We start from the raw sequence: 16531 nt of genomic DNA on the forward strand, positions 1-16531 counted from the left end.
CTCCTTGAGTTTCTATGCTTAAGTAGATCTCACAAAATCAGTGGTTCACTAAGATAGGCTGAAACTGAAAAACAAACCTTTTTTTTTTTTTTTTTTTTTTTTGGTATGGCATCATTTGATAATGGTGGAAAAGATATTTGTTCACACTTCCCAGGAAAAGTCACACGATACAATCAACATAGAAACAGTAGGGAAGGGTGAAGCCCCACGGGAGCTTCTGATTTAAAGAGAAGGAAGATGAGACAGAAGTGTGTGGTTTGCCATTTCGTACTGTTAAAAGCATGGGAAGGAAAGGGATGCTCTCATGCCTGGGAGAACACTTGAATGTCTTCCCTCTAATATCCTACAGTCCTGGAAAACACCCGTAAGGACAGTGAAAGGCATCAGTTGAAGAGTTTGAACGATGGGATCATGCATTAGGTCAAAAAGACACTCTAAAGAATGAAGAGACAACAGGTGTGTGTGTGTGTGTGTGTGTGCCCTAGAACAAGTTCTATGAGGACAGAGGGACAAGATATAAGAATGTAGAATGGTTGTTGCAGAAGCCAGTCCTGCCACTGTGGAGGCATGAGAACTGAGTGAAATACTGTCACATTCATCAATGTGTCTTCAGATTCTTTCCTTCCTCCTGGATTTAACTTCTTTAATGAACATTGTGTTTTGATAGTTCTTACAACACCCCCGTCTATGCCAATTTCTTTCCCCTAATGTAGAATCGAAGGCTAGTAAAGTAAGGATCTCTAATAAGCTCTTTCAGCTATTGATTGCTTTCTGATTTCTCTAGACACAATTGCTGCTGCTAAAAAGTCCAGTCGCTGTAATTGGTGGGACAGGCAGTGCGACTCAATCAGTCAATCCACTACATTGTCACTCCTAACCGATGAACTTTGTTCCCAGAACCTACACAAAACTCAGTCCATGGCGGGAAATGCTTGCGATCTCATGTTGGCTGAAGAGATCCATTCCAATGAGAAACCCTGTCTTAAGTGAGGTAGAGGATAAGCTTAAGAAAGATGTCAGCACTTGCCCCAACCTCTTCTCTCTTTTACACACACACACACACACACACACACACCTGCACCCATGCATGAACACGAGCATTTAAAATGTATGATTGACCTTTAAAAAAAAGTAAAACTAATTTTTTTCTCCCTGGCTATTTATTGTTCATTAATATGACATTCATTCTATCCAGGTCCAAATTAGGATTTACTTTTCTTCAATTTTATACTGTTCATATTTTTAAAATATCAGGGTTATCTCATTTCTTCAGTTTTAAGATTTCTAACCCTGTAGTCATCTTCAGTGCATGCCCTTTCCTCGTCTTTAAATTCTGTCCTTGGATACCCATACTAAAGGTAGAGGACTTTACTGAAGGGAAGATTTGCTTATGATCACTTATATTGTAAGAAAATGTAAATTTGCTTCTGTCAATGTACTTTGTAATTTCTTTTTTTAACTCTTTTTTTCTTACAACTTTATTTAGAGAAAAGGGGGATACATATACAGATTTTTAAAGGCATTTTGGCATAACATTATATGAATGTTTTTGTCAGTACTTAATTCTTTTAGAGGTTTGATAGCATGCATTGAAATCCCACTAGTTACCATAAGGATAAAGTACATGTAGGACAGAAGGTAACATGGAAACAGAGTTTGGGTTGAGCATAATGATCTGTGAATACCAAAAATTGCCACAAGGCTATATTCTTAGCTCTTGGATTATTAATGATTTAAGGTCCAGGTGTGCCACATTCTGAGAGGTTGCTATACATTAATTTTTTTCCTAAGAAGGACTGAGACTTTCACTTTTTGGCCTTTGTTTTTCTTGAACTTCATATGGTCTGTGAGTTGTTTCTTTGGTATTCAGAGCTTTCTGGGATTAGTATCCAATTATCAGTGACTGCACATTATGTCTGTTTTTTTGTGACTGGGTTACCTCACTCAGGATGATATTCTCTAGATGCAACGATTTTCTTAAGAATTTGGTTAAGTCATTGTTTCTGATAGCTGAGTAGTACTCCATTGTGTAAATACACCACAATTTTTGTATCCATTCATCTACTGAAGGACATCTGGGTTCTTTCCAGTTTCTGGCGATTATAAATAGAGCTGCTATGAACATTGTGGTGCATGTATCTTTATTGTACATTGGAGTGTCTCTGGGGTAAAGGCCCAGAAGTGGAATAACTGGGTCTTCAGGTAGTACTATGTCCAATTTTCTGAGAAATCGCCAGACTGATTTCCAGAGTGGTTGTACCAGTTTACAATCACTGCACCTTTCACTTTAAATTTTCATTTGGAAAAGCTGATTAATCAAATTATTCAAATGCCAAAATTCTCAGATAGACTTCTACCAATCAGCATCAATCTTACTTTTCCTTGTTTTAGCCTCATTCCAATTCATATATGGCTCTCCTAACAGTCTTTTATTGATGTGACACCCATTCAGATGCCCTGTCATCAACCAAGAACCCTGATGGAATTCTGCATCCTCATCACTTTTAACTTGAACAGCCTTCAGTTAGTACTACTGTCCAAGCAGATTCTGCAGAACCTGCTTCTTACTAACCCCCCTGAGTTACTGGGTTTGTTTGTTTGTTATTTTTGTTTCTGTTCCATAGGAGAGCTAAACGCACATCCAGAAGATATTTCCCTAGGTATGTCTTTGTGATTAAAGTATTTGTGGTAATTTCTTTTAGTCCCAATTTACTGTGTCACACAGAATGCTTTAGACTGTGGCATTTATTTTCTGATTTACAAACATATTCAATGTCCGGAAGCACACAGATTCTACAATGAGCTGGGAGCAAATTTTCATTGAAAAGGTAGAGTAAAATTATCATTGCTTCGTCTTTGAGACCATCCGAAGTTGAGCAGGGTTATTTCCATGTAGAATTCAGGGAAAGAACATGTAGTTACTCACATCTGTCAAATAAGCAATCTCCTGCTTCTCCAAAGATCTGTGTTTGCTAATTCAGTTGTTGGCTTGGTGTACTTCTGCAAAATAATTATTTTAGAATGTTTTACCAATTGACCCACACATTTCTAGAAAATCTTATAGTTACAGGGTTAGCTGACTATTTAAATGGGCATCATTTTATGTTACTTTATATCCTAAATACAGCTGTTCTCTTCTTATTGCTAATTCTCCACATGCTGATTTACTTCTTTGCTGATAACAGAAAAAAAAAAAAAAAATCCCAACTTGAAATCTTAGTCTGCACTTCAGAATTGAGATCATCAACCTTCTTTTCTGTGAAATAGTCGGTAATAAATATGAGAGTCTCTACTAGTCAGCAGAGACCTTGGCACACACCCCTCTGACTTTCTTCCTCACTTTCTTTCCATCCCTCTTTTGGCTTGACACTTTAAGAATACAAAGACATTCAGGAGCAGGTAACCTCTTGCTGATTTTACTCTGCAACCAGAGTCTGCTGACCTCGGCATCTACCTGCAAAATTTGTGGAAAGAGCTGTGAGGTACTGAGAAAATCCTAGGGTCTATTGTCTGTTTTGTATTGCGGATTGTTTCTCACAATACAAAATCAAGGAGTTTCCTCTGGGATCATGTCTTAGAAAAGTCCATTTTGATTCTTTGGCAACTGTCTTTAAACTAATAATAGTAGTAGTAGTCAATTGAGAAAAATACTTTATTTATAGAATTTTCCTTTTAAGTGACTATCGGGCTATTTGTTTTCCCCCCTACTTTTGACATTTGTTGAAAGCTCTCTAAGTTGAGATAAACATTGGAGCATGTGGATTATTCTGTCCTTATCCAAACGCTTGAGGTTATTAATTTTTCTTTGTATAAAAATGTTTTCACAGCCTTCCAAACAGGAGTTAAGCTTACTTCCAGTGGTAGGCAAGTCTTGAAACCCCGCAGCTTAACTACCTTATATTATTTTAAGGACTGCGGAAATTGGTGGATTATCATCATGAAAATGAAAACAGTTTTCACAACTACTTTACGTAGAAAATTGAGCCTTTCAAAGAATACCCCCTCCTCAAACACTAAGCATTATATGGTTTAAGTTCCTGTTACTTCTGCAAAGGGCTTAAAAGGCTGTCTGGCCAGCATGAGAATGTAGCAGAGCATTAATTGAAGAGATTTAAATAATCAAGTTTTACATTTGTTAAGAACATAAAGGAGGATGCTATGAAAGCCTTTCGTGCGAATATACCATCCCCAGAATGCTTCTGAAAAATAACAGACAGATGATAAGAACAAAAATATTTGCTTTAACGTTTACTGGAAAACTTGCCACCTAAATGAAATTACTGCTGTATTATTACGTCATCTTCTGACAGTTTGCCAGTCAGTATCCATATGTGTGTATCATTGAAGCAAGAGTGAAGAAGATTCATGGCACTGTATATCCTATGTGAAGAAGTCAAGTTCTTGACAGACGTCAGGAATAACATTAGGCATAACCAAGGGCAACTAGTAGCGGGGGGGGGGGGGGAGGAGGGAGAGAAGGAGGAGGGAAACAGAGTGAGAGGGAGGAAAATGAAGACAAAGAGACAAAGAGAGTCAGAGATAGAGACAGAGACACCAACACAGACTGGTCTTGGGTTGCAGAATTCAGAAGAGAGCAGATTGTGAAGAGCAGCAGCAGCAACAACAAAAATCAGCCCTGAAATCCAAGGTCCAGTGTCTTCCACTGTCAATGGTACTCTTTGAAGCTTGTACACAGGGGCCCAGTAGAAGGGAGAGGCTCCACCCAGCCGCTGACAGATACAGATGCAGACACCCACAGGCAGTTCTTTAACAGAGCTTGAGGAGTCGTATGGAAGAGCGGGAAAAGGGATTGGAGAACTTGTAGGAAATAGGAACTCCTTAACAAGACCCATGGAGTTAACCAACCTGGGCTCTTAGGGGCTCCCAAAGGCGGAATCATTCACAAAAGAATATACATGGGGTGGACTTAGGCCTCCTACACGTATGAAGCAGGTGTGTTGTTCAGTGTTCATGTGGCTCCCATAACGACTGTGGCAGGGTTTATCCTTGATTCTCTTGCCTGTTTGTGGAATTCATTCCCTTAACTGAGCTGCCCTGTCTGGACTCAGTGGGAGAGGATGTTCCTAGTTCTGCAGTGACTTGATGAATTAAGATGGATTGTTACCAAGTGGGCACTCCCCACCTTCTCAGAGGAGAAGGGGAGAGGGGAACAGAAGGGGGATGTGGGGGGCACTAGGAGAAGAAGGCTGTGATTGCCATGTAAAAGTGAATAAATAAATTATTGGGACTAAGGGGAAAACGTCAAAATACAAAGTCTGTACTCTTTCTTAGTAGATCAACATACTCATTTATTTTTAATTCAAAGATAAACGTATCACCACTTGCAATTGATAAACTTAGTACGAACTGTCATTTGAGCATTTGTGACATTTCCCTATTTTTAATTAAAAGTTCATTGTAAGAATTGCAAACAAAGCGGCGTCACATATCAAAATTTACCGGACCCTAAGTTTCTATTTTTTTTTAAATTAAAGTATAAATCAGTGGTTTTAAAATTCTAAAATGTTATGCGGAACAAATCTTTGAAAAGCTCATTAAAGCTTGTGGTTCTGATGCATTTGAACGCTGAGAAGTACGTGGTGTGTTTTAAGAAGAAAATTATTTGTCATTGTCATATTGTGTGCAGCAATCCACAGAGCCCACACTTCATCAGTGGCTCTCTTGTAAAGATGCTCGAAATATTCACACGTGGGTGAGTCAGTTCCTGGGACTCTTACTGGTCTTTGTGACAGACGCAGAAGCTGCTTTATTTGCCGTAAATGTAGCAAGTGAAGTTCTAACTCCTTTTTCTCAGGATGTTTTCTGTTGTCCCGCTTGCTTCAGCGTTCGAGGCAGAGGAATGGATAACACTGTGATTTCCTGGAACCTTCGATCATCAGAGGGTGAGAAGGAAAAGACAGCGCATAGAGATTTTTAATAAACCATGTGACATTCAAACCTAAGACGAACGGAAGTGGACTGCGGTGGCAATGCTCACCGCCTAGAGAAACTCTGTAATAGGATAGTTCAGTGGTCTCCAGAGCACGTGGGGCTGTTCAGTTTTATGTGTCGATCTGACGTCCACAGGGACCTCCGTACTGCGGTCCATCCCCATCCTGGGTGTCTTCGTGCTGGTAGTTTCTGTGAGATTGATATTTGTATTAGCTGGATAAAACAATATCAGGTGCACCTCTCTGGTTTGTAACAGGACCATCCAATTAGACGGCATCCTGAAGGAAGGACGAGCGGAACTTGCGTTCCTCGGGTTTGGCTTATTTTTAGCAAGAACAACGATTGTTTTTCCATCTTTGTGGTACTGTACCAGAAACTTTGGTGCTTCATGGGTCTCAAGCCTGAAGGCGTGAGAATCAGAATCAGAATCCTGACACTTCTATATTTCTAGCTTACAGGGTATTTTCTTGTCTCTATCCCCCTCCCCGCCTGCTTCTCTTTTCCTTGATTTTCCTGTTTCTCCCTGTCTTGACTCTTTCTCTTCTTCAACCATACACATGCATGCACGCACGTGCACCAGCACACTCACACATACAAACACACACACACACACACACACATACACACACACACAAATAAAGACAATGTTTGGCTCTTTAGAATGTAAAATTTCAGATGCCTGTTAGGCATTTAGTTGCCAGGGAATAATCCAGGCAATGAAAATATTTCTGAGTATAGCAGGTCAGACTTGCAGAGATACAAGAAGTAATGGTCTGAAAACGACAATATTTCTGGATAATGATAAATTTTAATTAGAATATTTCTGAATAGGCACTATGATCAATATTGATTTTCAAGTGAAGACATGGAGAAATAAAAAGTTGGTTATCTTCCCTACAATCTAACTTAAAGTCAAATAATGCTGGGGATAGAATGTCACCTAGGAAGGCCAAATTCTAGATTACATTACAGTGCTCAAGTCTCGGCCCCCTTGTCAGATTCTCTAGAAAGTAGATACGTCCAGGGAAGAATAATGCGTATTCAATATAGAGTAATTCATTTTCTAAAGCTTAGGGGAATGAGGACAAATCAGCAAAGGAGTTTAAGATAAAACGCCAGTGACATAATGGGGGTCCTTGGGGTTCCTGAAGAGACCGAGAAAGGAATGCACGTTAGCCAATGAGAACTGAGGATGTATTCTCTTGCTGGAGACTCCATAGGTAAGATCCCAATTTTTCCAATGTGGAGTCTCTGCAAAAGCCTTCTTAGAAAAGGTTCAAGAGAATCTGGGTCAAACTGGGTTTCTAAAGTCTTTTATCCACTAAAAGGCGCCATGGCTCTTTGTTAAATGTCCAATGCCACAAAATAAATATGTAAGATGATTAGCCAGTATCATCATCATCATCACCATCACCATCATCACCATCATCATCATCATCACCACCACCATCATCACCATCATCACCACCATCACCACCACCATTATCACCATCATCACCATCATCACCACCATCACCATCACCATCATCACCATCATCACCATCATCACCATCATCATCATCACCATGACTATCACCATCACCATCATCACCATCATCATCATCATCGTCACCATCACCATCATAATCACCATCATCACCATCATCATCATCATCATCATCATCATCATCACCATCATCACCATCATCATTATCACCATCATCATCATCATCATCACCATCACCCCCATCTTCCACCAACTAAACACAGCTCTCCTCAATTGGGACAAGAGATCATATATTCTGGAGTCAAATATGACTGACAACATGCTGTGAGCACAGATTATTATCATCCCAAGTGCAATTTTTCTATTATGAGAAGAGGTTTTTTTTTTTTTTTTTTTTTTTTTTTTTATAGTAACAGAAAAAAGACAAAACTCTAACAGGACACTTTTAAAATTTATTAGTAGAAATGTAGGGTGGGTGTGTGATAGTAAATTAGGAAAATGTCTGTATTACATGCCTCCCATGCTGTTTGACAACATTTAAAATATTGGGTTTGGTGAAAGCTATGGATTTGTATATTTTTGGGTTTGGTGAAAGCTATGAATTTGTATATTTTTGGGTTTGGTGAAAGCTATGGATTTGTACATACATTCTGAGTGGAGTTACTGAATAGAGACGAGGCTCCTGGTCACACACAGACCTAGGCACCGAACGGCTGCTCAGGGGCCTGTGATTTCTAGGATGATTTGTCTGTGGACCTGCACCATGACCGCTGTATGTAATCACAGACGTTCCAGTCAACCAATTATAGAATCTTTAATGCCTTTCCCTAAGAACTCATGTGATGAGCAGTTTCTGAAAGTGACAATTTTCAAAGGACACAGGAACAAGTTGAAGAGATGTGTAGTGGATTGTAATGAAAGAACAATAAAGTTTTGTAAAGGATTCATTGCCATATAAGCAAATGACAAATAATTTCGTTCTTTTCTTCAAGCAACTAATCTATTAAGAGAGAATAAAATTGCTAGAAAATTACTGTTTGGCAACTGTCACGATAATTAATGCAGACAAGAATTATTCATGGCTTTAAAACCTATTTGACTTTTACCAAAGAGCAGAATATTTACGCAACTTCAGTTTGCTTCTCAATAAGATCCTTATCAATACAAAAGACAAAATATAAACTTGGAAATAGTGATTTCTGGCACAAACCTTTCCAAGCAGTTCCTACATGGGGCTGAACAGCCAAGGAGTTATTTCCAGATAAGATCATGTAAATTTGGAAGCAAAGCTCCTAAAAGAATATCGCATCATCTCGTGTCTGGGAGACGTTTCTGCCAAGCATGTACTGGATGCATCTAGTAATGAAGAAATATCAGTCCCACTGGTCCTCAGGGAGTTTCCGCATAGTGCCTGACTTGAAGGTGACGATTTGAAGGACATGTTCTGAACGTTGATATTGAGTGTTCCGGAACTGGTTGAACTAGAGGCTAACATAACGTGATCACAAGATCAACCTTACTGGTTAATTGGAAGTAATCTGAATGAAGTGCAATCACCTGAATGATGCCTCTAGTTTAGGAAAGCTTGGTCTTTGGATCATTTTCATGTTTCTGTCATTTGCTATACCTTAAAATAATTTTAAAAAGCATAATATAGCATATCTGAAACTCTTTGCAACTGGTGGGATATTCTTCACATTGTGGAAATATGAACTATCACCATGGCAAGATCAAAACACATTGCATTTTCTGAAGAACTAATAATATATTTTATTAAAGCAAATTAAATAAATACCACTGTGGCTAAATCTATTGCAATATCTATTGACAAGAACGACTTGGGGAAAACAGCAAGCTGACTGAATATCTGCTCATCAGATCTGCCGCTGCCCCGTCACAACAGACATCTAATATTTGTGGGGTTGTTATTCTCAGGAGCTTTCACATTCCTTTGAGAAGAAGGGATGAACACAGAAGCCAACATGTAGTAGGTTTAGAACAGATGCTTCCTGCACACATGGGTCATGCTATGCTGTGAGAGGACAACTCGCAGTCGAATCCCCTTCTGCTTGGTTATGGAGTTAACTAATTTCCTTCTCTTTCGTGAACTTGACTTTGTCTGTCTTTGACAATCACTTTGGATAGTGCGTGTTCTTGGTTTAATTGATGCCTCAACCTGCTCTAGGAAGCTCTCTCTGCAGATGAAACCCATACCTGTCTCTGTCGACATTAAGGGGCAGATGTATGAAGACAGAGCAAATGAAAGTTATAAGAAATAAAAATAATTTTTTCTCGAGGTGTATGTTTTAGCAACGGAGGTGAAAATTCTGATAGGCTGAGGATATTCCAAACAGCTACTAGTTGATTTAAGAACTGGGCAGTGTTGAGACGCTGGTATTCTTGTCAGCACCAATCCCTGTGCTACCTGCCGGTGGAGCTTTCTAATGTGAAGCTGAGGTACCGAAAGAACAAGAGAGCTGAGTTTGTAAGGGAAGCTTGATCTTGTTACAATGAGTAGAATTTGACGGGGAGAACTTAACAGTGAAAGTTAAGTGGGCTTGTCAAATCCTGAATTCTGTGCAAGGAGATTTATCCAGCAGGCAGTTGAGAGGCACTAAGGGAACTCAGGAGAAGGTGCACATAACCAGGACAAAATCTATCAATTAAAAACAGCGATATCAGAGACAGAACCATGAGCTGGGCTGTGCTTCTCTGAAGGAGTCACAACTTCTTACTATCAAATATCTTTAAAAGTGTCAACATCTGCTAATACTTATTATTTTCAAAATATCTATTCATATAATTATTTTTCCCAAAGGATTAAGTTAAATATGCCTAACTTTGCCCAAGGCAGATCTCAAGAGAGGTTTACTTCAGAGTGTCTGGAGGGTTTTAGGTAGCTCCTTCTCATTTTTTAAATTTATTTTAATTGCAAAAAAGACATTTGAGGGCATTTCAACAAAACATATAAGTGACCATCATAGATGTAGTCACCTGGAAGCTATGTCCAGAGAAACTTATTACTTTATAAAAACTTCATCTCTAAGTGTCTTCCGGACACAATCTTTTTACACTTTGGGTCTTGGATATATCTCCCGAGTCTAGCAGGGCTTATAAATGGACATAGGAAATGTAAAACTGCTTCACTTCAGATTGTGCCTATATGCCATCTGTTCCATGCCAACTGCGTGCATAAAACACCTCATTTTTGTATATGTCCTTAGGGAATGTCGGTTTACCACATACAAATACGAGGGAAATAGATTGGTTTTGGAAAGTGAAAATAGATGCTCAGGGTAGGTGGTAAATATGAAGAAGCAGAAATAGAAGATGTCATCCACAAATATTTTCCAATATTTACTTCTTAAAGGGCAGGACCAAAAGAACTCTTGTAAGAAATTCCTATTAGTCTCACAAGGACTTTTCTGGATTTCTTTATGAATATACCTGCAAATAAACATTGAAATAGTTCGTCTTTCTAAGCCGATGGCACTGTAAAAGCTGCCTATATCATGTAACTAAGGGAATAGCAGGGATGCTTAGATATTTTTTATGGAAATTATTTAAGCACTTTATGAGTTGATCCTTTGAACTGTGAAGTGTATTAGGTGTTTCATTAAAAACAAAAAAGTTCCATAAAACAACATGTTACAACTGTACTAAATATAATCTCAAGTCGAGTTGATGTGAGTTTTGTTTTGAGATACAGAAGCAAGTTATTTTTTGTCTACTTTAAGGCCCTTCCCCAGGGAAGCAAGATCTTCAGGGCCTCCGACTTCCAGGAGACTGTGAGGATTCCTGGAAAGCTTGTCTCTGCATGGCAGAGGGTGTATTCTGGCACAAGTGTTAAACCTACTGATTGTGATATGTGAATTAAAAGCCTCGAGGATAGTAATATGCCAGTGAGCGTCAAGTGTAGCTCTACAGAGGGACTAGCAGCAAAGTGGAGATAAATCATACCCTGAGCATTTGTTGTTGCTGCTGTTCGGAGGGATACTAAGAACTCAGCTTGTCCCGGGAAGGGAGCGTGGCTTTAGAACCAGCCTTTCCATTCGCCTTAGTCTTGTGAAACACCACAGTGCTGGAATTCTCATTATTAAAGAAGAGAGTAACAAGAGAGTATATCAGTTATTTTTATATTGTGTGGCAAGACATCCTGGTCGGGGGAATTTACAGGAAAAAAAAAAAAGAATTGATTTTGGGCTTAGGGGTTTAATGGGATAGATGGTGGTCTGAAGGTAGCCGGGGGTAGGGGTTGGGAGCAGCAGCTGAGAGCTCACTTCTCTAACGACTGTGCTGGTCAGTCTTGTCATCGTTATGGGGTTAGGAAACACTCATAGAGGACATTCCCAGGAGTATCTGTGAGGTAATGTCTAAAGGGGACTAACTATGGGTGAACTAAGATCTGCCTTGAATGTTGGTGGCATCATAGTCTGGGGTACATTGCGAAGTCCCTGAACATGGGTACTCTCCTTTTCCCTGCATCTGGCTCTGCCCATTGCTTGATTTACTTTACAACGTTCCATGTTCTTGGCCTCTCTGTTCTCATTACTGAGGTTTTTGTCCCTTTGTCCTCAGAGCGTTCCACAGCCTTCTTGACGGCTGCCTGCAAATACTCCAACCCTGCTACACATCATTTGATCTCCTAAGCCTTATCTGAAATTTGAGTAGGGTTCTTCGTCCACTACATAGCATGCATTCTATGTGGTTTTAAAACCAGTACCATGTAGATAAGGCCTTAAGTCAGCCAACAGTTTGGTAGTTAATTCCTTTGTAACTTTGGCTAACATTGTCTCTTGAATGGTTGAATATGAGGAAACACTTTCCAGGATCCCCAGGGATGCTCCTTTCTCAGGAGACAGTCTTTTAAATATACTTGATTGTAGCCTTGATATTTGATGGGCTCTGGCTGGTGCTTCAGATGCTTTCAAGATCTCTTTCCTATTGTCCCAATACAGATACTCTGCCTTTTTCAAAATTAATCTAATCTTTTCATAAACTGCAATATTCATGTGCATTATTTTTGACCACTATAAAAGTATTTTGAATTTTCCCACTTTCCTTTTTGACTGTAGTTCTCATTTCAAATCTGGCTAAATGTAGTGGGCAACACACATGTTGCATCCTTGAATGCTGAGCTGCCTTGAAACACACGTCTCCTAATCCAATGGTTTATCACCTATAAACTCATGGTTTAAAAAGGACAAAATGTAGGGCTTTGAGAACTTGGGGAACCACTAGAAAGTCCCAGATACCAGGGATGCAAGAGAGTCCCAGGACCCAATGGGAATGACATTCGCTGGATTACCCAACAGCAGGGAGGGAGAACTTGAAGAGACCACATCCAGTAGGAGGATGGGGCCATCTAACCAACTAAAAATTTTAACCCCAAATTGTCCCTGTCTAAAAGAAATGCAGGGACAAAAATAGAGCAAAGGCTGAAGAAAAGGCCATCCAGTGACTGCCCCACCATGCGATCCATTCCATCTGCAGACACCAAACCACTACACTCTTGCTGATGCCAAGATATGTGTGCAGACCCGGCAATGGCTATCCTCTGAGATGCTCTGCCAGCAGCTGACTGAGACAGATGCAGACACTCAGAGCCAATCATTGGACTGAGCTTGGAGACCCCAATGGAAGAGTCAGGGGAAGGGCTGAAGGCTCTGAAGGGGAATACAACCCCATAGAAAGAACAACAGTATCAATCAACTGGACACCTCAGAGCTCCCAGGGACTAAACCACCAACTAAAGAGTAGACATGGGACAGTCCATGGCTTCCACTTTATATGTGGAAGTATCATAACATATCAGTAATTTGCTTTGTCTGTTTCATTAACAATATACAAGGTGAGTAGTTTTGCAACAGCTTCACCAGAGATAATGCATCCCACTGAGGCAACTGTCTCCAAAAGTAATTGCTCACCATCTTATGTAAATAATCACAATTAAACTCACTGGTTCACCAGTTGGACTGTAGTTTCTGAATATGCGAAGACGGTTGAGCAATCTATGTAAGATAATTGTCAAATCTCTTTGTCGATCTTCAGATAATACAGGTGCAGCTGAGAAAGAGTGTTACTCATCTTACTGATGAGCGCTGTGTTTTCTCAGTTGGTGTCTTATGCACCAGAAATCTGTCAGTAGAGGTGCACTCAATTACGGTACTAAGTACTTTCAGAAGGTTCCCTAAGATATCATTAAAGCGGTAATAAACATCAGAACATTTATTTTAATGAGGTAGAGCCTGTATAAAGACACTGAGCATAAATTGTGTGTTAGGTGAAAGATATCAAGACTACGTCTTCATTTACATTGTGTTTTCACGTTATTTGGAATCAGCATTTATATGTGTATGTACATGTATATGTGTATATATTATATATAATTAACTATACATAATTATATATAATATAGCATTATATATAATTAATTAGGTAACAGTAAAATGAACATAATATCAGTAACACATGTTTACACACATACATACATTTATATATGTATGATGAACACATGTGTATGTGTGTATACATGTGTGTTTAGAATTGCAATTTTAAACATTCAACTCTGTAGACATGTTTTTATAGCTTCTCCATTTTTCTAATTTCTTACTGTGTATTTAGGGATATGGCATGATTATGAAATACATAGAGCAAACTGATTTCTGCAGTTAAGCAAATTTATATATCCATTATTTAATAGTTTGTGTTGTAACATCTAAAGTCTAATACCAGGGTCACTTGTTCTCAGCACCCCATGCAGCCTTGAATTTCTTCACTCACCACCAATTTCTGGAAAGGGAAATTTCTCACATTAAGACTGAGAATGTGGTACACCAATGGGTACAAGCGCACATTCAGAAAGGAGCTTATATTAAAGAACAATATTAAATCTGCCCTCAACTCATCCCCCAATATCCCAGGCTTTGGACTAGACAGGAATTCCTCCTTGTAGAGCAGGATTCAAATCCATAATATTAATGATACTATTACACAAGTGAATATCATGTTTCACATGTTAATCTGGGGATTCTAGAATTCATAGCTAGGCAAGATCACTATTGCTTTTTATCTCCAACTCCTTTTAGCCTGAGTTAACAGAGAACATTTTGGGATGGTGAAAGCTAGCCCACAGAGAGGAAGTTTCCACTGTAGGTCTGTTTGATTTTTCTCCATCATGTACCGAAGGCATGCAGTGTCTTCAGCAGTATGTCCTTATCATTAGTTCTAGTGGATGACTGTGACGATTTGAATGACAATGGCCCCCATAGACTCATAGGGAGGGACATTATTGAAAGTGTGGCCTATTGGACTAAGTTGACCTTGTTGGAGGAAAGGGGTGGGATTTGAGGTTTCAGAAGGTCAAACCAGGATCCAGATGTTGAACTCTCAGTCCCTCTCTCCCACTCTGTTTGTCCTATGCTTCCACCCACTATGATAATGGACTAAACCTCTGAATTGTAACCTAGGCCCCAGTGAAAGGTTTTTCTCGGGAAGGGTGGCCATGGCCTCTTCACAGCAATAGAAAGCCTAAGACAATGGACACCGATAATACTGTTTGTGAGGAGGGATTTTCTGCATCTTCCCCGGACAGCTCTAAAGGATGTGTTCCAGGCTCAGGCTGGGGCTTTTGTTAATGATTCACAGCTCTTAGGAGTAGCTTTCTGAGCCACGCCAAGCATCCCCCTTTACCCTACTCTTAAATTATGAATTATATTTTAAAATTTGGTTATAAAGAAGTAAGGTTCTGTTTGGCTTTTCATGCATTCCTCATTTTGGTTGTTGGATTTCCTCACCCCTCATCTCTCCAACTCCTTCACTTTTTTTTTTTGTTTGTTTTTCTGCTTTCCACACACAGTGTTATCCTTTTCTATATTTATATTACCTAAGTCATAACATCCTCACAACCTTCCTCTTCTGCATGGCCTCATTTTAGCCTCCATGCTTCTACAGGTACCTTAGCTGATTAAACAAAATGAGAGGGATTCAAAGGTAAGATAAATACTTAAGAGATACCATGTGTACCGGCTGGTTTTGTGTCAACTTGACACAGCTGGAGTTATCACAGAGAAAGGAGCCTTGATTGAGGAAATGCCTCCATGAGATTCAGCTGTAAGGCATTTCTCAACTAGTGATCAAGGGGGGAGGGCCCAGCCCATTGTGGGTGGTGCCATCCCTGGACTGGTGGACCTGGGTTCTATAAAAAAGCAGGCAGAGCAAGCCAGGGGAAGCAAGCCAGTAAGTGACATCCCCATGGCCTCTGCATCATCTCCTGCTTCCTGACCTGCTTGAGTTCCAGTCCTGACTTCCTTTGGAGTTGAATAGCAATGTGGAAGTGTAAGCAGAATAAACTCTTTCCTCCCCAACTTGCTTCTTGGTCATGACGTTTTGTGCAGGAAAAAAAAAAACCCTGACTAAGACACCATGTGACATTTGTTTTCTGAATAAGTAATCTTACTCCATATTTGTGTGTGTGTTTTAATAAATATGCCTTTCATATATTTCAAGGTTATTATTCATTCATTAGTGAATAGATATGTAAAATGATGCCAATTCTTTGCTAGTATGACTAGATTAGCAATGAACATGGATTAAACAATATCTCTATTTTAACTGTGACCAAGATCTAGTTGTTCAGTGTCCATGTGTATTTGGGCTTTCTATTATTTTATTGCCTTAGTCCAAGGTTATCTAATTGCATGAATGGGATTATTTTTATCTTCTTGTATTGGTTAAGGCTTTTTTATGTCTGATTATATCGTCAATTTTGGAGAAGGTATCATGTGGTGGTGAGAAGAAGCTATTTTTTGGTTTTCGGGTGAAATGTTCTGCAGATATCTGTTAAGTCTGTTTGGTTCATAACTTCTGTTAGTTTCACTGTGTCTCTGTTTAGTTTCTGTTTCCATAATCTCTCCATTGGTGAGGATGGAGTGTTAAAGTCTCCCACTGTTATTGTGTGAGGTTTCATGTATGCTTTGAGCTCCAGTAATATTTCTTTTATCAATTGTGGGTGGCCTTACATTTGAGGCATAGATGTTCAGAATTGAGAGTTCCTCTTGTCAGATTATCCTTTGATGAGTATGCAGTGTCCTT

This window comes from Micromys minutus (assembly GCF_963924665.1).
Source record: "Micromys minutus genome assembly, chromosome: 31".
Classification (NCBI taxonomy): domain Eukaryota; kingdom Metazoa; phylum Chordata; class Mammalia; order Rodentia; family Muridae; genus Micromys; species Micromys minutus.